The sequence below is a fragment of the Rattus norvegicus genome, chromosome 10 (genome assembly GCF_021556685.1).
Source record: "Rattus norvegicus strain SHRSP/BbbUtx chromosome 10, alternate assembly SHRSP_T2T, whole genome shotgun sequence".
NCBI lineage: Eukaryota > Metazoa > Chordata > Mammalia > Rodentia > Muridae > Rattus > Rattus norvegicus.
In genome coordinates this window covers 15624976-15645567 of record NC_141543.1, presented here as the reverse complement: position 1 = coordinate 15645567, position 20592 = coordinate 15624976, and the positions used below count along the sequence as shown (strand labels likewise).

Below are 20592 nucleotides of genomic sequence, written 5' to 3'. Positions count from 1 at the left end.
AGGCAGGGATGAATCGAAGGACTTGTGTTCATTGCTCCACCCCGTCTAGAAGGCAACTTTCACCCCTTGTGCTCTTTAGGAAGAGGAGCCTGGGAGCACTGAGTCCCTTGCCCACAGCGGCTGCTGGAATTCAAGGCTGCTCGCGTGACCGTGACCGCGGCGGCAGCGCCGGAGAGGGAAGGGGGAGGGGGCGCTCCCTGGTGCTCGGGATTATTTTTGGCTCGCCAGCCCGGCTGCTCGTTGCCTGTCGCGCGCGCGCGCGCGCGCGGGCACACACACACACACACACACACACACACACACACACAGAAACACACACACACTCACACACACACAGAGAGACACACATACGCACTCGCACACACATGCACACATTTTTTCTCGCGCTCTTCTAGCTCTCCGCTCTCCTTTGTTTATTTTCTAATCTGGATATTGTTGGTTGCGCTCTTCTTTGCTTCCCCTCCGGTCCAGCTTGCCAGCACTCCGGCGGGCCACCCAGTGCACGGCTGCTGCTCCCAAATCAGCGTCACCCGGTCCCCTCCTCCCGGCCTCCTGGAGCGCGGGGTTTGAAGGTCACCTCCTTTCTAGTTCCCCCTGCGAGCCAAGCCGCCGCCACCCTCCTCCGTCTGGAGTCCAGAAGTGTCAGTCGCAGCGGCTGCTACCTCAGATAGGGGTCCGTACGAGGTAGCTGGGAGGGGAGCCCGAACTCAGAGTCGAGGGGGAATTCCTCCCTCTTCGCATCGCGCCAGACCCGGCTGCACCCGCGGAAGAGTGGGGGCGCTCTGCCAGCCTCAGGACCCACGCGTGCGCCTCGCGGATCCGAGAAACCACCAGCGAGTCGCGCAGATCGCATCTGGAGGGGACAGCCGCGCGCCCCGCCCCGGCGTCCGGAGCAGACAACTCCGAGCGTCCTCCAGCTCAGGGCAGATCTGAGAGGACCTATCTCATCTCCAGATCCCGGAAACCCCTGCGCTTCAGACCAGGTGGCCTTGGACACCAGGTTCCCTTAGGGGTGGTCTGGACCTTCGCCGCGCCCAGTTCTAGGGCGCGGCTGACCTGCCGCGAAGTTGTGACCAGCTGGTGTGAGAGAAGGCAACATCCTAATTCGTTGCCTCTGGCGGATGCTGAACGTGGCTGGGGTCACACAGAGCACTGAGGAATCCAGGGGTCCTGAATCCAGGAGCAGGCAACAACTGCCAAGCTCGCCAGGAGTTCTAGGTAAGTCCAGGCAGAGTTGCCCGCTTTTGCGCTTCCTAATCCGGATCCAACCCAAAGGATCCCAGGGAAGAAAAACCGAGGTTCCACCAAAGGTGGCCTCCTCCCAGCGCCACTCTGGGTGTGCTGGACCAAGAACTTTTGCAGGGCTTGAGGAGCAATCTCTTGGCACGTCCCTGCAGAGGGACCGAACCATGAGCCCCCTATTCTACCTCCACACCTTGTCTCTTTTCCCTTCTTGTCTTTCTTTGTCCCAGAGTATCCCTCCCAAACTCCCAGGATGCCTCCTCTGTCCTCCCATTGCGTCCCAGGGGAGGCAGCGGCAGAGGCAGTATCCTGGCTGCGCACTTTGGGTCACTCGGTCTCCTGGGTGGACTACCAGGGACATCGGGGGCACATTCTGTTTCTTTGCCGCCTGCCTCCCAATCTCACAGCCCTCTGGAAGTCAGATGGAGGAGGCACCTTGATGGTGGGAAGGCCTTTGGAAGTCCAAACCACCAGTGGGAAGCGGTTAAGCACAGGCTGGGTGAGGGAGAACAGCTGTGTTTTTGGCCAGCTGTCTTGGTCCCCAGAAGATGAGGGCAGCATGGAAACCTTGGAATTTGGATCTCTGGCCATGCCCCCCACCCCACCCCACCCCCAGTCCCCAGTTCTTTGGGTGCCACATAGGGGAGAGAACTCAGATCTCAGCTCTGTCTTGGACAGCAGGCAGGGAGGTCGCCCCAGTCTTGGCTAGTCTCTCAGCTCCAGGGGTATGGAGGCAAAGGCAAATCTGGGCTGGCTATGTCCAGCGGGGGCCGGCGGGGGCTGGGGCTGACCAAGAAGATCCTGGAACCTCCAAGGCCCCAGTTTCGGGGTCCTGGTGTCTCACAGTACCCAGAAGGTGTCTGCTGGCCACAGGAGGGGAAGATCCAGTCCCAGTTCACCCTAGAGCCACGGCCATCTCTGTCAAAGACAACAGGAGACTTTGACCTCCCTGCAAGTCCCAGTAGAGGGTGTACCTGCTTGTCTGTGTGCCCAGAGCTACTGGGGAAGAGGGTATTGGGCCCAGCTTCCACTCAGCTTAGAACTCCTCACCAGGTACTCTGTGAAAATGACTCCCAACCAAGGGTCTTCTCATTTGAACTTGGAAATGGGAGTGGAGTCTTGGAATAGATTTGAGCCTGTGCACAATGAATTACAACTTGGGTTGTGTTTTGTAATCACATTAGCTTTTACTTTGAAATCATGTGCAAGGAACAGACCTGGCCTCTTCCTGCTGAGTTTAGAGAGCACTACCCACTGCCGCTCTCCTCCTTCCTGGTCCTGTTTGCCTTCCCCTCCCCATGTCCTTTATCTGCATTATCAAAATAGAAAAAGAAAAAAAAAAACAAGGAAAATAAACAATAAAAGGCCGATTCTTTTTAGTTTTTAAGTGACCACAGAGGCCTGGCTGGGGCCGCAGGCAGGTTTATTTTGGTCCAAGACTTTTTTTAGTTTTTAGTTTTTAGTTTTTCTTCAGAGGTAAAAGCTTGAGCACAGACAGTCCAAGCACTACACAGACCCAGTCAGACGGCGAGACCAGCTCTGTCTTGACCTCCTCTGGAACAGCAGAGGTACAGGGGTCTTTGGGTCTTCACTAAATTAGCTTTTGCAGTCTGTTGAGTTGGGATGGAAAGGTGGCCAGCTACATCCGGGGTCTACAGAGTAGAGCGTGGCAGCCCAGAAGAGCAGAGGCTTTGCTGCCTGACAACTCTGTGACCTTGGGCAAGTTCTTTAACCTCTGTGGCTGTTGATTCAACTACACTGTGGGGACTCTGTGATGGCTCTGTCCTTAGCTGGCAATTAAATAAAGCAAGAAGGACCCAGAGCAGGACCTAGCATGTGGTAAGTGCCTAACTCATAGACATCTCCCATTCTTCCTTTCTGTCTTGTTTGCATCTGTACTGTTTTCCTTTTCAAGCCTCATCATACCCAGCCCAGTGTCTTGCTGTGTGCACACCCATTTCCTTTGAAGCTTCCGTATGAAAGTAACTCTGATGAATTACAAGAAGCAAACTTTGCTGGGAGGGTTGCCTGAGCTCCCAAGTCCTACCTCTGCCCTGCTCTCTTCTTATTCTACTCTGGTTTTTCATTGGGACTGGGGACAGCTGTCCACTGGCTGTGTGGTTGGTGGTCTTGGCTTGTGGCTTCCACAAGCACCTGGACCTAAGGTCAGCTTCTGTGGCATGTCCTCTTTGCTCTCAGTTTCGAGAAGACCACCTGCCCCCTGGGGGGACGAAACACGCCTCTTTAATTGGGAACTCACTGCTCTGACACAGGACGTATTTTGAAAACAGTGGAATTAAGGGATGTTAAAGGTGGCTTTCTACAGCACTTATCCCATGACTCACACCCTGCCACGTTGAAATAAGGGATTTTATAACATGATCTAACTGTGACAACAGAATTATGGTCACCCCTCATCCACCAAAAGGAAGAATGTGCAAGATGATACTTTAGCCAACCAACGTGTTCAGATTCAACCCCCTTATTTCATTGTTGTTTGAGCATATAACACAGTTCACACGTCTGCCACCATTGTATTGGGATGGAAGCCAGGCATTCACAGTACAACTGCTGGACCCCTGAGCCATCACCCTCGTCACTCACTGAAGTCTTTTAGAAAGAGGCTTTAACATGGAGACATACTTCTGGCCTCCCAGTAGCAGATTCTAGAAAGGTCTCCTAACACTAGGCACATGCCCACAGTCCTACATTTGTGGGACTCTAACTGAGCCATGCTTCCAGTCCCTCAGTGGTGGACTCTAGGCCAGGCCGCAGAGCTCTACCACAGAGCCTCAGAACTGTGTCCTGACATCTATGTCACAGCGTTTTAGAGCATTGCCTACAGGATTGACTTCGGGATGCCTTCCCCCAGTTCAAGACAAACATGGCTGACAGGAGGCATCAGGAATACATACTCTTGGAGCAGGGAGCAGGAAGGTGCCTATTGAGGTCTGGGGACAGTGATTCATTAATCACCAATTTGAGTGATGTTTTGGTAAAGCCTGATTCTGTCTTGACCAGTTTCTCCATCCTTCCAGAGATTTCTATCCTAGACCAAGCTTTGAGCACACTGTGCCCCTGACACTCACCTGCTCTCTCCAGCTTGGTCAGAGGCCCAGTCACTGTGTGTGTGTGTGTGTGTGTGTGTGTGTGTGTGTGTGTGTGTGTGTTTTATGTGGTGTGTGATTCATGTCTGTGTATGTGTGAATGTGGTGTATGCAATGTGTGGCATGTGGTGTGTGTGTGTCGCCTGTATGTGGTATGTGGTGTAGGTTTGTGTGTGGTGTAGGTGTGTATGTGTGTGTGTGCGTGCATGTATGTGGGTTTGTTTGTGTGTATTTTTCTCCAAGGTTTGATTACACGCTGTCTGAATCTTCTCACTGATATTTTTTTCAGTCTTTAAAACAGGCTTGTCCCCTTCAGATCCAGTCATCCAAGCCATTAAGATTTTTTTTCTAATTTGAAGAATATAATCACACAAGATCTCTGTAAATTTGCCCATATTAAAAACTACTGAGTTCAAAAAAATAAAATTAAATAAAAAAATACTGGAGTTCATCATGCTGGGGCACAGCTGTAGTCGGCGCTGGAAAGGCTGAGAAGAACTGTAATTTTGAGGTCAGCCTGGGCTACACAGTGAAGACTGAAAAATCTTTCCATTTTGCAATTCCCATGTCCATGTCCTTCTTTAGAGTTTTGTTTTTTATTGAAAATAGATGTATTTACATCCAGTATATTCTGATCACAGTTTCCCATCCACTAACTCCCTTCAGACCCTCCCCGCCTCTCTCATTAGAATACAAACAGGCATCTTAAAAAACAATAAGACAAAATAAAAGCAAACAACCTGTTATTGTTCCTTTTAATCAAACTCCTTTCTGATCTTTAGTTTTGTACCACAAAACATGAGTCTGCTTGGACACATGTCTGGTTCCCTTTTCCAAAAGCTCAACCATTCGTTTATATCCTTTAAGCTCATGGGTTTAGGAACAAGCACATTCCAAGAGGAGATTGTATTTGACAGAGGAAACACTCTGGAGACAGCAATTTCCCACTAGCCGAGACTCTGGAAATCTGAGAATGTGCTCTGAAGGTCACCTGGTAACTTGCACTGTCTGTGCCTGTCATGGGGATCACAGAACAACCATGATCCCCAAATTACTCCTGTCTCAGTGACTCTTCGAGGACTATCCGGGAGTCCACCGCATACATGTTTACCCTCTGGTATTTAAAAAAGATGTTTAATGGAGCTACAAAGTTCTCCCCGATGTCTACCTTCCTTATTTAATACTGCCCCAAGGCAGAAACACGTGAAACCTTAATTAAAGAATTAATCAGTGATGGATCCTCAGAGTAAGGGGACCCAGGATGATGGGATGACGTCAGTGGTGAGCACAGACTAGCCTGGGGTGTTGTACTGCCAATGACATATGAGGTCACAGGCAAGACAACTGCCTCATATTTCACATCTATTGTTGCTCCAAGCTACAACTAGCTTGTCACTGGTCACTGCACACAGAGATATGGGTGGCTGAGGTCTTCCCAGTGGCCGGGAGAGGACCACATAATCCCTTCCTATTAATTAATTAAGAAAACATCCCATGTTAGAGCTGGTACTTTCTTGACCTGTGAGTGGAAACTTTGTGATCTCTCTAAGGGGGAAATACCCACTTCCATCAGGATAATGAAAGAAGTTACAGAAGTTTCAATCTAGTAATGTGATAGAGACTTGGAGAGCCGGTGCCAAGGCCCAGGGGTTGGATGAATGAACAACATTGGGTCTAATGAATGATCTTGAGATATTATGCTAGTTACTTTCATGTTGCTGAGGCAATAACACCGTGGCCAGGGAAAAGTAGAGGAGAAAGGTTTTTTTTGTTGTTGTTGTTGGTGGTGTTGTTGTTTGTTTGTTTGTTTTTTTTTGGTTTGGTTTGTTTGTTTTTTTTTTTGTTTTGTTTTTTTGTTTTTTCTTGAGAAAGGGTTTTTTTTTGGGCTTATAGTTCCAGAAGCGCAAGAGAGGTCATGGCAGGGCGATGTAGCAAGCAACACCCAAGTATCCAGATTGTATTATTTCTCCTCCTTTTGGGTTTCAAGTTTCTCATTAGAGAGAGAATAGGGGCTGAGATTTCAGTGTAGCTTAGCTGTAGAGCACATGCTCCACGCGTGTGAGACCCTGGTTACAATTCTAACATGAGAAAGAGGAAGAAAAGTATCTGTCTATCCATCTATCTATCCTTACATCTTCTATCATCTATCAAGTATCTATGATATCTATCATCTGTCTGTCCATCTCTCCTATCAATCATCTATGTATCTATAATCTATCAATCACCTATCTATTTATCTATCTATAATCTAGTATCATCTATCAACTATGATCTTTCAATTATCTACCTTCTATTATCTATCAAGTATCTATAATATCTATCATCTATCAACCAATTATCTATCATCCATCATCTATCAACTATGTGTCAACTATCTATGATCTATCTATGATCTGTTTATCTCTCTGTCAACTATTTTAGTTCTATTTACCTATCATCTATCTATGTATCTATGCATCTATCTATGTATCTATGCATCTATCTATGTATCTATCTATGTATCTATGTATCTATGTATCTATGTATCTATGTATCTATCTATCTATCTATCATCTGTTTATTGTCCTATTACCTATATAAACCTACTTATGTATCTATCATCCATCTATTCATCTATATATTATCTGTCTACCTTACCTGTTTGTCTAAGTTTATAGGAAAAAAGAAGTCCATTTCCCAGTTAAGTTTATTGTGTGAAAGGGGAGATTTGCATTATCCTGCTTGGCTGGTCTTGGAATACTCTCTTAAAACAAGTAATGCAGTCTACCAAAAACACAGTCCTTTCTGTTGACATCTCACCACGAGTTCTCAGAGAGCAGGAGCCCGTGGTTCTGGGCTTTTCAGTCACTGCCCTTGTAGGCTCTTACAGGATGCAGCACCTGTTCAGATCACTGTTTTGCGTGGTCTGAACTGTACCTGCTCTTCCAATATGTACTGATTCCTCTGGAGAGCCTCAAGTGCAAATAACGCTGTTCCTTGACCCTAGAAGGTGGAATATGCTTTGCTGTAGGGCTTCGACCTGGGACAATCAACCCCATCCCCTAACTTGACTCCACATTTGTCTCTTTATTGACAGCCTTGGATTTCATCTCTGCCACTACCTATGCAATAAGGTGAACAAAAGGCCCCTGCACCAGATCCGTCCCACACAGTACAGACTGTGCTAAGCACAATACCTACACCCCTGTATTACATGTGAAGGAGTTTCTGACATACGGTTACCTCTGCTCCCCAAACATTTGCCTTCCTACTCTCCTCTCAGATTCTGGCCCTCTCTTCCTAGTTCACTGCACAGATTCTGTTGCAGTGTGCTCATCCCATGGGCTCTTGAGGGGTGGTCCCTTCTATTCTCCCTGTTAGCTGATGGTAAACTCCAGAGTGCTGAGCACACACTTGGCCAGACAGACCTTGCACATTGCCTAGTGGTTCTCCTTCACTTTAAAGTTAAATTCATTCTCCCCCTTTCTTCTTGCCTCCCTCCCTGTATCTCTCCCTCCCTCTCTCCCTCTCTCCATCCCTCACTCTTTCCCTCCCTTTCTCAATCAATTCCTTCTCTCTCCCTGCTTGTCCATCCCCAACCTCCTTGGGTACCATCTACATTGTTTTGTTGTATTGTTTGTTTTTTGAGACAAGGCTTGACACCAGAGCTTGCAGATTCTGTTAGACTGGCAAACAAACCCCATTATCCCCCTTTCCAGGGATGAGATCAAAGGTGTGTCTTCATGCATGGCTAATTTTTATATGGCTTTTAAGACTTGAGATCAAGTTCTAAAGCTCTGGAAGCCAGAACTTTGCCAGCTGAGACACCCTCACAGCCCCGAGGTTATTCTTTGAATCTCCAAGAGTCTCTTTTGAATCTGTCTTCTGGAGATTGACAGTGAGCTGTGGGTGGCTTTAAGCAGTTTGTTCATGGTTACCTGCTGGAGCAGCTGAGCTACATACCCAGGAGTTTGAAGGTGATAGTCCCACGAAGGCCGTATCTACACACAGGTCCTCCCGTTGCTTCTTAATCCTCAAATGAGGTAAGAGTCATGTGGTGCAGTGTCAGGGGTTGTACTGGATAGCTTTATGTTAACATGACCCAAACTAAAATCATTTGAGAGGATGGAGCCTCAATTAAGGAAACCACTCCACAGGATTGGGCTGTACACAAGCTTGTAGGGCATTTTCATAATTACCGATTAACAGGGCCCAGCCCATTGTGGGTGGGGCCACCCCTGGGCTGGTGGTCCTAAGTTTTATATAAAAGTAGATCAGACAAGCCAGGGGGAGTAATCCAGTAAGCAGTACCCCTCCATGACCTCTGCCTCAGCTCTCCTGGTTCCTGTCCTGTGTGGGTTCCTGTGCTGATTTCCTTCCATGATGAGCAGTGATAGAGAAATGTAAGCCAAATAAACTCTTTCAGCCCCCAATTACTTTGACCATGGTGTGTTAGCATAGCAATAGAAACCCTAACGAAGACAGCTTGGTAACAGAAGTAGGGCATTGTTATAACAGACCTGACCATGATTTTTGGAGGACTGTGGAAGGACTTTGAGACTTTAGGCTAGAAGACCTATTGAGTCTTGAGAACAGTGGGATGTTCTGTAGGAGCTTGAAGGGTGAGCATGATGAGAGCAGTGCAGAAGATGGAAACCTGGCTTGTGAAGTTTCAGAGGGAAGTTTAAGGGCTATCAGGACCGTTTGCTATTTTGAATTAAGATTATGTCATTCTGGTCAGTCGGCGCTGAAGGGTCAGCTGGGGTAAACAAGAGGCCAGGATGTGAAACCTTTGCGTTACTGGGACAGTTGATGCTGGTGAGCTGGAGCTAAGAGATTAGTGTTGATTAAGAAGAGGCCAGCATCACTGAGGTGGAATCTTATGGGAAGTGTTTCTTCAAGGCTAGTACGCAGAAGCTGTGTTTCATAACAGGCCAAGGTTGTACCAAACTCGGTAGTAAAATATTCACCCAAGTGTGAAACTGGTTTTGAAGGCATGGAAGGGTTGTAGAGAGCAGCTCAGGCTTGGCACTGTGTGGCAGGGCTGGCGTTCCCAAAGAGAACCCAGAGAAGCTATTGGTGAAAGTCTAGCCCAATTGCATCAAGTGAACCCAAACTTTGGAGATGCTGGCACCATGGGTAGCCAACAAGAAGAGCAGCAGCATTGGAGTGGGGCCTCGAAGACAAGTTGTATGTAGCTCTGAGGGCAGAGCTGGAGAAGTGTCCCAAGGCCACTGGAGGAACCCAGAAGATCATCAGTGACTCTCAGACATCGGACATTGAGTTATCTACCATGTTGCAGTTTGGTTTTGATTTGTTCAGATTGTGACTGTGTCTTGCTTCCTCCCTCTTAAGTAAAGGTACATTTATATTTGATTTAGCAGGAGCCCACAGTTGAGAGACTGAATTTTAAAAGAGATTGTAGGTTTTTAAAAGAGCCTGTGAATTTAAGAAAAAAAAGAGATTGAAGTTTAAAATTTTTGAATTTGTAAAGACTGTGGGGCTTTTTAAGTTGGTAAGATGTCTTGTAATGTGATTTTGATATAAATGTGTCATCTTGGGGATGAACAAGGACAGGATGGTTGTGGCTTAACAGTCATGTGTTTGTGTGTCAAGCTGGATAGTTTTCTGTAAACTTGACACAATCTGAAATCATCTAAGAGGAGGGGCACTCAGTTTAGAAAGTGTCTCCATAATATAAGGCTGTAGGCAAGCTTGTAGGGCACTTTAAAATTAGTGATTGATAGGGAAGGGCCCAGCTCATTGTGGGTGATGCCATCCCTGATCAGGTCCTGAATTCTGTAAGAAATCAGGCTGAGCAAACCATGGGGAACAGCCAGTAAGCAGAACCTCTTCACGGCCTCTGCATTATCTTTTGTCTTTAGTTTATCGCTCTGTGTGAGTTCCTGTCCTGAATATCTTCAATGATGAACAGTTATATAGAAACAAAAGCCAAATAAACCCTTTTCTCCCTAAATTGCTTTGGTCATGGTGTTTTGTCACAGCAATGGAAAGCTTAGCTAACACAGGGGTATTGCTGCTTGGTTCTGCTTGCTCTGCTGAGAGCATTGGTGTCATGCAGGGGAAGCAGGCCCATGTTCCTGTTCACTGCGGCATTCTGCAAGGCTCTGAGTGCGGTGTCCAGGGCACAGTGTGTCTCCCATCTGTCTGTGGCAGTCACTGGTCATCACATGCTCTAGGCTGGAGCTGCTTGGCTGACCACTGACTGTGCCACGTGCACACAGCTGCTTCCTCTGGTCACCTCACCACCCACAGCATCTGCGGCTGTGTTTCTTCTGGCAGCCCAGTGAGACACGGATTACACAATGCGTGGACTTGACAGTACTCACCTCGCTCTTGCTGAGTCTCTTTCTTTAAGATGTCTGTTCCTCTTTCCTGTGGACTTTAGAACAGGGGTGTTAGAAGCAGAAAGCTCAGTCTTCAGCTGTGGGCTATGCGATTATCAGAACCTTAATACATCCCCTTGTTGGGGTCCCTTTCACCCCAGAGTGTTAATGGAGTCGTATGGGCGTATGTTACATGACTGGGTCTATATGCACATGTGGTATATGTGTGTGTATGTGCATGGGTGTGTGTGCGTGTATACCTATGCATTCACATAGAGGCCAGAGAAAAATCTTTGGCATCCTACTCTATAAACCTCTTCCTTCTTCCCTTGAGATAGAGTCTTTCACTGAACAGGAGTTAGCCTGTCAGCCGGCGAGCCCCAGCAATCCTATCTCTGTCTTTCACAGTGCTGGGATCATAAGCACATGCAGCTATGCCTAGCTTTTGACATGGGTGCTAGAGATTCAAACTGACCTTGTGCTTGCACAAGTACTGATACCCACTGAGCCATATCCCCAGCTCTAAAGAAGGTTTTGATCAGCACTGCATCACTGTTGTTTACTTGTTTGTTTCTCTCTGTTGTCTGTCTTTTCCTTTGAAGTAGAATCTTGCTATTTATCACAGGCTAGCTACAAACTCTTAGCAATATCCTTCCTGACTCAATCCCTCAGTCACTGGAATCAGAGTCGCCACGCTTGATGGAGGAAACTGGGCAGGACAATGGTTCCAAGCCTAGAACCTTGAGGCTTCCCTACTTCCTCAACCCTAGTTTGGTAGGGATGGGGCTCTGAAGGTTGAAGACTCTGACCTTACAGGAATCTGACCAGCTCTCTTCACAGCTCCTCAGTTCCAGGCATGAGGCTTACACTCTTCCAGTTGTAACAAAGTTGATGGATTAAGGGTGAAGGGGAAGAGCCCAGTGTTGCTGCAGATGCCCAAGGAAGGAGCCGACAGCCTGGATCTCGCCAAGGAGCTCTGCCTGCTGAGGATGCTGACAGCGGCCATATGCACTGCTCTGATTGATCAGCAGAGAGAAATGCTCGTTTATTAGAGTTGTTATGAAAACGTGACAGCAGGGTGTGGAGGGAGCTGACTCAGCACCGTCAGCCCAGGCAGAGCTGGGGGTGGAGTTGTTCCTCTCTGGATAACCCCCTCTCGATTCCGGGGCTGTTGGCTGAGTTCTAGACTCTCTCAGAGGCTCTGATGCTCAGTCAGCTCATGGTCATGGCTTTATCTTCGGGGTCAGCAGCCTGTGAGTATGAAGGCTGAACAGTAAGGGAAGGATGCCGGCGGACCATCCTGGAGTGACAGTAAATACGGTGCACAGGCTGTGCAGTTTTCATGATGTGCCTGACTTTATTCTTTGAGAACTGAGGCCAACGAGGTCTGCCTGGTGGAGCACAGTTGCAATCCTAAAGCCCCGGTGGCTGATGTAAGAGTACTATAGAGGACCTTAGCCTGAGGCCAGCCTGGGCTACATAGTTGAGTTCCATGCTAGCCTGAGGTTGTCTCCCAGGAAGTGAAACCAAAACCCACAAGGCTCTGCTGGAGGCTTCTACGGAAGTTTTGGGATTTGGGACTGGATTGGAGTAGGAGAAGAAAGCCTTTGCTTTCAAAGGTGTCGCCACAAAGACCTGAGCTAATGGAGTTATTTCTGACTTGGAAAAGCTTCAAGATTGTGAAAAGACTGACTAGGAGTGGAGATGGAGGAGGATAAAGGCAGTGGGAATTCTGACACTCTGCTGTGTGACTCTGTGGAAGTTACAGTAGCTCTCTGGGCCCCCATTTTTCTCTCTCTCGTCCAGATGGAATCGGTCTGCCATTCCAAGACAGGTGTCCTTAGAGTGTTCCCAGATATCGAGGGAGACTCTCTGCCCATGTATGTACTTCGTGATACTCTGAGGACAGTTAGCATGTGGGTGGTGGTTTGAGGGAATGACTCCTTCATTTTCTATCTGAAACATGTAAGTCTATTCACCTCTTCAAGGCATCATGAAGAAGCCTCTGCTTCACCCTGTGAAGCTCTTATCATGATGAGGAACATTAAAGAAAGGAGTGTCACCCCTAAGTTTTAAAAGGCAGACATCATATGTGCCCTCAGTCAGAGACCATATCACTCAGACTTGAGGTGGGGGAACCACTCAAACCAAATGTCACACGAAGAGGAAGTGAAACAGAATGTCACCGGAGAGAGCGCAGGGAAATCCAGGAAGTGACTGTGCAGAGGATTTACACTCCCTGTCCTTATGCGCTCTGATGGCACTTCTGAAGGCTATGTTGCCCACTGCTGTGTGATCCCTGCTCAAAGAAAGATCAGGAAGATGCTGTCTTTTCTCGAGACATTTTTTTTATATTTTTATCAGATGCTATGAGCTGGGGAGCAGACTGTGTTCCCTTTTCTACAAAGCCTGCAAGGAAGCTCATGTTAAATTGGTAGTCTAAACTCTACATAGCACAGGGCCGGTGGCAGGGGCTTTGTGCGTTCAGCTTGTCATTGGCTCTTAGTTTAGTTCTCCTCCTTTGTTGAATTTTATGTTGCCATGGATCCTTTTTTAGAAAGAAACAATCTCTGTAAGGTGGGGAGATGGTTCAGTCAAGGACTCAAGTTCAAAGAATAGCGTCTGTCCACCATATCCTGGCACAGTGGTGAATATCTGTAATCCCAAACCATCGGCCTCTGGCTTCCACACACACACACACAGATGCACACACACACACACACACACACACACACACACACACACACAGCCATGCATACACATTCCATATGCATGCACATCTCTGCCCTGCACGCGCATACAGGTGCACACACAGGTATAGAGGCACATTACATGTGCATGCACGTCACAATTCTCGATAGATTTCTAAAATAAGCATGTTCAGCTATTAAAAGGACAAGCAACACAGAGGTATGAAGATAGGTAGGAGGCATGGTTCAGTGCAGGTCAACAGGCCAGAGAGTACAGAGCACACAAAGCAGGCCAGCGCTTGGGGTTTGAGATTTAAGCAAGAGAAAAGGAATGTAGTTTTGGGTATCCAGATAGAAGAGGGGAGAGTCCACATTCCTCTGACCCTTCCCCCGTAGCGCTAGTTAGACCACACCGGTTTCGTTTTGGGTGGTTGGGTGGGGTATTCATTTGTTGCCTTTTCCCTAGGGTTCAGTGTATATTTTGAACCCATGGTCGGAGCAGGTGCAGTCATAAGGGAGGGTGTCACCCAGCTCCATGTAGCCTCTGCCTCCTGAAGCTCACAGCACAGGAGTAGCCTGTGAAAAGGGACAGTTGCATTGCTGCCTGTGGGAACAGATGCCAGGGATAGGTTCAAGGTAGAGCATGCTCATCATCAAACAGTAGATGACCATCCAAGACAGGAAGCTCAGGGGGAGGGACTTCAGGGATACCCAGCTGGGCACAGTGGGACTCGGGCCTAAAAAGGAGAAGGAGCAATGTGTTTTGTTTCTGGATGGTTAGGTCCTAACATGCAGCTCCACGACACTGGGACTCTTGTTGGGCAGGAGATATGTACACACACACAAGAACAATCGGGAGGCTAAGATGGGAAGAGCGCAAGTTCAAGGCCAGCCTGGACAACTTAGTGAGATGTCTCAAAACAATAAGTAAAAAGAGCTGGGCATATAGCTCAGAGGTAAAGCTCCTTCCTACCATCCAGGAGGTCATGGGTTCAATCCCCAGCACTACAAAAGAAAAAGAGAGAAAGAAAAAAGAAAAGACATCAGCCTAGAAACAGGGCTCCCAGGATTGAATTTGCCACCCTGGATTTAGCAAAAGATTTAACTCATTTATCTGCATGGCTCAGGCCCGTGAGCCGTAGGGAAGGAGAAGGAGGAGAGACCGGCTGTAGCCACCCAGAGGCCCTTTCAATTTCCTCCTTTGTTGATCAGGCACACACTGGGGAATATTAATTTTAGCTGGCCACATGTGAGCCCCAGTGTGCCAGGAAACATCAGGACAGGAGGCCAACCCTCCTCTGAAGAGAAGTTGAGGGAGTGCCAGCAGGTGTCAGCATGGCTTTACCGGCTGAGTTTCCCCCCTTTTAACTTTTTATAAAGCAACATTTATTATGTTCAGTAACCAAAGGACACAACTGTATCCCTCTTCTGCTGGAAATGAAGAGGCTATGAGATGGCGTTTCCCTATTTGAAGGTAGGGCCAGAAGAGCTCATTCCGTCAGGCAAAGCCTTGAATTATCTCAGGAGGTCGTGGGATCTCATCTTGTTTTTGCTTGGTCTCAGACTGAAAGCTCAGGTTAAATTTCTTTCTTTTTTCCCCTTTACCTTCTCTTCCTCACTCTGTCACCCCCTCCCTTCCCTTTTGTTCTGCCTGAGCCTTTGCTTAGAAACTAATAATGGTCCAGGATCCAGCTCAGCTGTTTGACTTGCTCTGCTAATTGACAGGCCTCTTCATTTGAAAGCAGAATTAACAAAGCAGAAGAGGAAGGTAGGTGGAGCCTCCAGGAGTGTCCTGAGCTCCGGGAGGACCCTTTGTCATCTTTCTTGCTAGGAGTAGAGTAAGATACATGCCTCAATTGTCCCCTGCCTGGGCATTCCTCGGCTTCAGTGTAGTTGGGGGCAGGATGGGCAGACTTCACTGAAGGCATTGAGAATGGCCAATGTTGAGTAGGGGTGTTTTGGCAGCATGCACCAATGCAAGTGTGCAAGTTGCACTCTAGGCAGGCAGTAATGGGCTAGAAGGTGCATGAGACAGTTGCTTTGTTTATTTACTATTTGGGATTAAAATAGAATAACTCACAAACACTGCAAGAGGAGACAGTGAATGACAACACTCCCTTGTCCTCTCCTGTCACTCATCAGACTTAGTACATGTATGGATCCTGTCCCCGATAGAGTGTTTGTGGACCTACAGTTACAGAAGGTTATCCCACAAGACACAGCGGTACCTGCTTATGATCTCAACATTGAGGAGACTGAGGCAGGAGGGGCTAGAATAATGGTTGTCAGTCTTCCTAACACTGCAACCTTTCCTCTAATAAGAGTTCCACATGTGGTGGCCTCCAAACATAAAATTATTTCATTGATACTTTTTAACTGTAGCATTCCTAGCCTCTATTCAGTAGATGACAGTAAGCTTGCTTCCCTCTATAGAGATAACCATGGATACCTACAGATATTTTCCTCTGAGGTACCTGAGGAGAGGCTGTCCCCATTGGACAGTTCTGACTCAGGGAGGGCAGGAGAGCACTGTACTCTGACAGCACACGCACAAACCATAAGACAGATATTTGAAGATATGTATTGTAGCTGATGTCAGGGCCCCCTCCATTCATCTGCCCCAGATGAGAGACACTCACAGGATCCTTGCCCCAGGGTTGAACAGATGGCCTTGCCTTGCCTGATACCCGTCAGAGGACCATGTATGCTTTGGGAACCACATTCACTCAAGTTCTGCTCCCTCCCAATGGCATCCCCCAACTGGACTTTGCCTTTGAAAGCTCAGTTGACAATTGCCTGGTAAAAATAAACGTCTAGAAATCATTTTCTCCATGAGAGATCAGCTTAGGAAAGAAAGACCAGACATTCAGATGCCTTGCAAGCCATACCCTTCCCTTCTTGTGGCAGACATTAATAATCAATTCCTTCTACTTCATCGGTGATGCCTCTTCCAGACTGCCAGCACATCACCTTAGGCATTCACCATCAACTAGTTGGGACTCCTTTGAGAAATTAAATGTCTTTACCATGATTATTTCTTGGTGCCTCTTACAAGGAAGAATTCTACCTTCTTAGGAGTCAGGATTTTTGTTTGTTTGGTTGGTTGGTATGTATAAGATTATTTTTTGGTTAGCCTGAGAAACATATATAATAAGGCTTTTAAGGCCTCTGAGTGTCCTATTTTATTGTCCAGGGAGATATCTGGTGGAGGCATGGTTAGCAACAGCTACCTTTCCCTTCATGCATCAGATACACATGCTGGCAGGGGAAGATCTGGCCCCTGCTGCAAACGATACCTTTCCCTCCTTTAAAATTCTAAAAGGAAAAATAATAAATTATTTTTATTTATTTTCCTAATACAAATGGTGATGATACAGCTGTATATTTTTTGTACTTTGCTATTTTTTCCTTTTTGAAATTAACGAAAAACATTGAGATTATCATGTAATAATATTGTTTTCCCATCCATTCCTCCCTCCAATCCCTTCCATGTATGCCCTTGCTTTTGATTCATAGCCTCTTTTTCCTTTGTTTACATACATAACACATATGTGCATACATATGTACATACATGCATACGTATATATTATATACATGCATATATAAATAGAACCTGTTCAGTTTGTGTAATGTTACTTGTATACATGTTTTCAGGACTGATTACGTGGTCTTAGATAGCCACTTAGTGTGCTCTGCCCTGGGTAAGACAATTTCTCCCACTCTCAGCACTCTGTGGTTGCCTAAAATGCTTTGGTCAGGTTTGAGGTCGCTGAATGTTCCTTATTCACATTAGCATATCTATTATTGTTCTCCGCTTAATTTTAATTTTGTTTTGTTGCCCAACGAACACAGAGACTTTCAGGTGCCATTCTGTCTGTGCTTGTGAGTAGAGATGCCCCTGGAAGACAAAGGATCCCTGGGGCAAGAGCTACAGGCTGTTGTCATCTCCCTGGTATGGGTGACTGAGGTTCTCTGTGAGAGCAGCATGTGCTATTGACCACCAGGGCATGCCCCGAGCCCCTCATTATGGCAGAGTCAAACAAAGTGGGTGTTGGTGGTTTCTCCTCTTCCCTCATCTCCCAGTACCCTGCTTCCTGCCCCATCATTGTGTAGCAACCTATTCCCTCCTATTTTAACGTGACACGTGTTTTTTAGCTCCCTCCTTCAGCATCTCTTTTTATAAACTCTTGATTTCCTTTCTAGTATTTGTAGCCTTTACCTGCATTTACAGCTATTTATATACATACATACATACATGGACTTTACACGCCAGGACCTTTATATAAGAGAACGTGTAACCTATCCAGGTCCCCTGGTGGTGTTTGGTGGGTAGAGAATCCCGGGTAGGGAGCACTCTGGAGTCTGGCTCTGATGGTGGGAGATGGATATGGAGGAGGTGATGATCCCTGGAAAATAGCTCAGGTGACCACAGGTTATTGATATTGCTTTTGGTTTCTCTCCAGAACTTGATGGTAAAGCCCTTTTGTTGAAGACACAGCACACTTGAGTCATACAACACCCACTGGAAGTTTTGTCCATCCTGGCTGGCTTTCATAGTGGCTGAAGGTGCTGTGGACATTACTGAAGGAGAAAAATCAGTATCAGCTTTACCCAGATGTGAACTCTGCATGCTACAATAATGACTGGCTTGGCAAGACATGACCACTGGTACTAGAGTAGCATGAATGTTGTAAGAGTAGCAAACTAATTTCTGATTGGATTCAAGGCTCATTCTAAAAGATGGCACCTGTACTTGGCACCATTATCAGGGTCAAGAATCCGTGGCTAGACAAGTCATAGGCCCCAGGGGAAAATCTCCTACTGTTATCCTGATAAATGGACACAGTATTGAATTGACTCGTAATGGCTATCATATCCATAGATTAGTGCATCTAGAAACCCTAACCCAAGGGGCTTCTGTTTGACTCGCAACTGGTCAAGATGTAGAGCATGAGACTACAGAATGCTCACCCCTAAATAGGACATCTATATCACACACACACACACACACACACACACACACACACACACACACACACGGACCTCTCAAGGCTGGGGATCATTGTTGAGGGAAAGTGGGATGACTGTTAAGAGCCAGAGGTTCTAGATGATTAAAAATAAATAGAATTTTCCTGGCACAGTGGAACAGGTGCTCATAGGAACTTACAGTGGTTATGAAAGCAGGCAGAAGACCTTCATAAGCTCCATTTGGCCAAAAATCCCAGTGTGGACAGAGCTACTAGCAACTGAGGGAGGGCGAGTCACTTTTTCTCCCTTTACGTGTATGACCCCTGGTTTGTCAACTATGTCCCAGTAGAAGGCCCCACATCTAAGAATAAATGAGAAGTACAAATTAGAATTGGTAAGTTTAAAAAATAAAAGAGGCCACAGATTTCAGTGGGTAGGGAAGGATGATGGATCTGGGAAAACTTGGGGAGGTGATGAATATGGTAAAAATTGTATAAAATTCTCAGAGAACAAACTAAAAGAGAGAGGGAGGGATAGAGAGAAGGAAGGCAGAGAGAAGGGGGCAGAGGAAAGGGGGAGAGGAGGAATCGAGAGCTGGGTGTTGTCTTTCTAGGTCATGGCTACCCCATTTAGTACAATACTTTCCAGGTACATTTATTTCCCTGCAAATTTCATAACTTCATTTCTCTTTCCAGCTGTGTAAGATCCCCTGGGGATACAGGCTACATTTTTATTATCCATTTTCCTGTTGATGGACGTCTAGGCTGAGGCCATTTCCTGACTATTGTGACTAGAGCAGCAATAAACATGGATGAACAAGTGTCTCCATGCTAGGATATCCATCCCTTTGGGTATCTACCCAGGAGTGGAATATCTGGGCTTTATTAAAGTTCTATTTTTATTTATTTTGAGAACTCTTCACACTGATTTCCATAGCAGCTGGACTAGTTTTTATTATGTGCACCGATAGTAAATAAAGGGGCCTCTTCACCCACATCCTTGCCAGCGCTGGGTGTCAGAGGTTTTGGTGATCGCCATTCTGATTGGGGTGAGCTGCCATAAACCTTAGTGAGATAGACGCCTGGGCTGAGTACGGTGCTCCTCAGGAGAGGGAGAGCAAGGTGGTTCAGTAGGTGAAGGTGCTTGACACCAAGCCTGATATCCTGAGTTCCTTGCTGAAACTGACATAATGGATGGAGAGAACCAGCTCTGGAAAGCTGTCCTCAGACATCTACTGTCACGTTGCCATCCCCGTGCCATCATATGTACAAGTAATTAGACATAGAGAAAGAAAGGCAGGAAGTCCTTCAGCAGAGAACAAGGCAGGAATTCTAATAGTAGTCATTACGAGGCATTTGAGGGTAGCTGAACAGCCTCAAAGAACTGCAGGGACAGCTGTCATCTACAGAGGCCATAGCTCTGGCTGCTGGGTCTTGGAGCCCAAGCTAAAGACTTAACGCAATGGTAAGAAGGTGAAATCACTATCCTGATTGATTAATACAAAGATATCCATATATTGACCTATCTCCCTGGTCACGTATGTATACAACCAATAAACAATTTATATATATATATATATATATATATATATATATATATATATATATATATATATCTTGTCCCATTTGTCTGCATCCTACACAGACTAGCCCACCTCAAAGATTAGGTTACAGGTTGCAGGTTCAAGAGCAAGATCTTCTGTCCTTAGCTATACAGCACATTGCAGGCCAGGCTAGGATCTATTAGATAGTTTTAAAAAAGCTCATTATGTATGGGTGGCCTAGGCCTGTAATCCTTGCTACTTGAGGGCCTAAGCCAGGAGACCCCAAGTTTAAGGCTTGTCTGTACTATAGAGGGAATTAAAGGCCAACTTAGGTATCTTAGTGAGAAATATTTATGTTTATGTGTATGTATTTCTCTCTATGTATACATACATACATACATACATACATACATACACATACACACACGGACGGACGGACGGACGGACGGACAGACAGACAGACAGATAGATAGACAGATAGATTGATAGATAGATAGAAAGGAGTAAGATTGAAAGAGACAGAGACACAGAGAGGAAAGACCAGGGATTTAGCTCAGAGATGGAGCACTTGAGTAGAACGCAATGCCCTAGGTTCAGTCCTTGGTATCATGAGACAGACAGGGAGAAGCAGAGGGAGAGGAAGTAGAAGGAAAGAGTTTTTGAAGTGCTAGGAGCTATAAATAAATTCACCTGCCCAAGGACAATGGCTTTCTTAT

The 20592-nt window shown here is 46.5% G+C and overlaps 1 protein-coding gene across 11 annotated transcripts in view; it reads left to right on the top strand.

Annotated features, from left to right (window-relative positions):
- Positions 1-1069: 1069 nt before the first annotated feature.
- Rbfox1 (RNA binding fox-1 homolog 1) overlaps positions 1070-20592 on the top strand; it is a 1541605-nt gene continuing 1522082 nt past the window's right edge. For all 11 annotated transcript variants that reach the window (XM_087571332.1, XM_087571337.1, XM_087571339.1 and 8 more), the window contains exon 1: positions 1070-1218. The gene's annotated coding sequence lies outside the window, so the exon portion shown is untranslated. The remainder of the gene's footprint in view (positions 1219-20592) is intronic.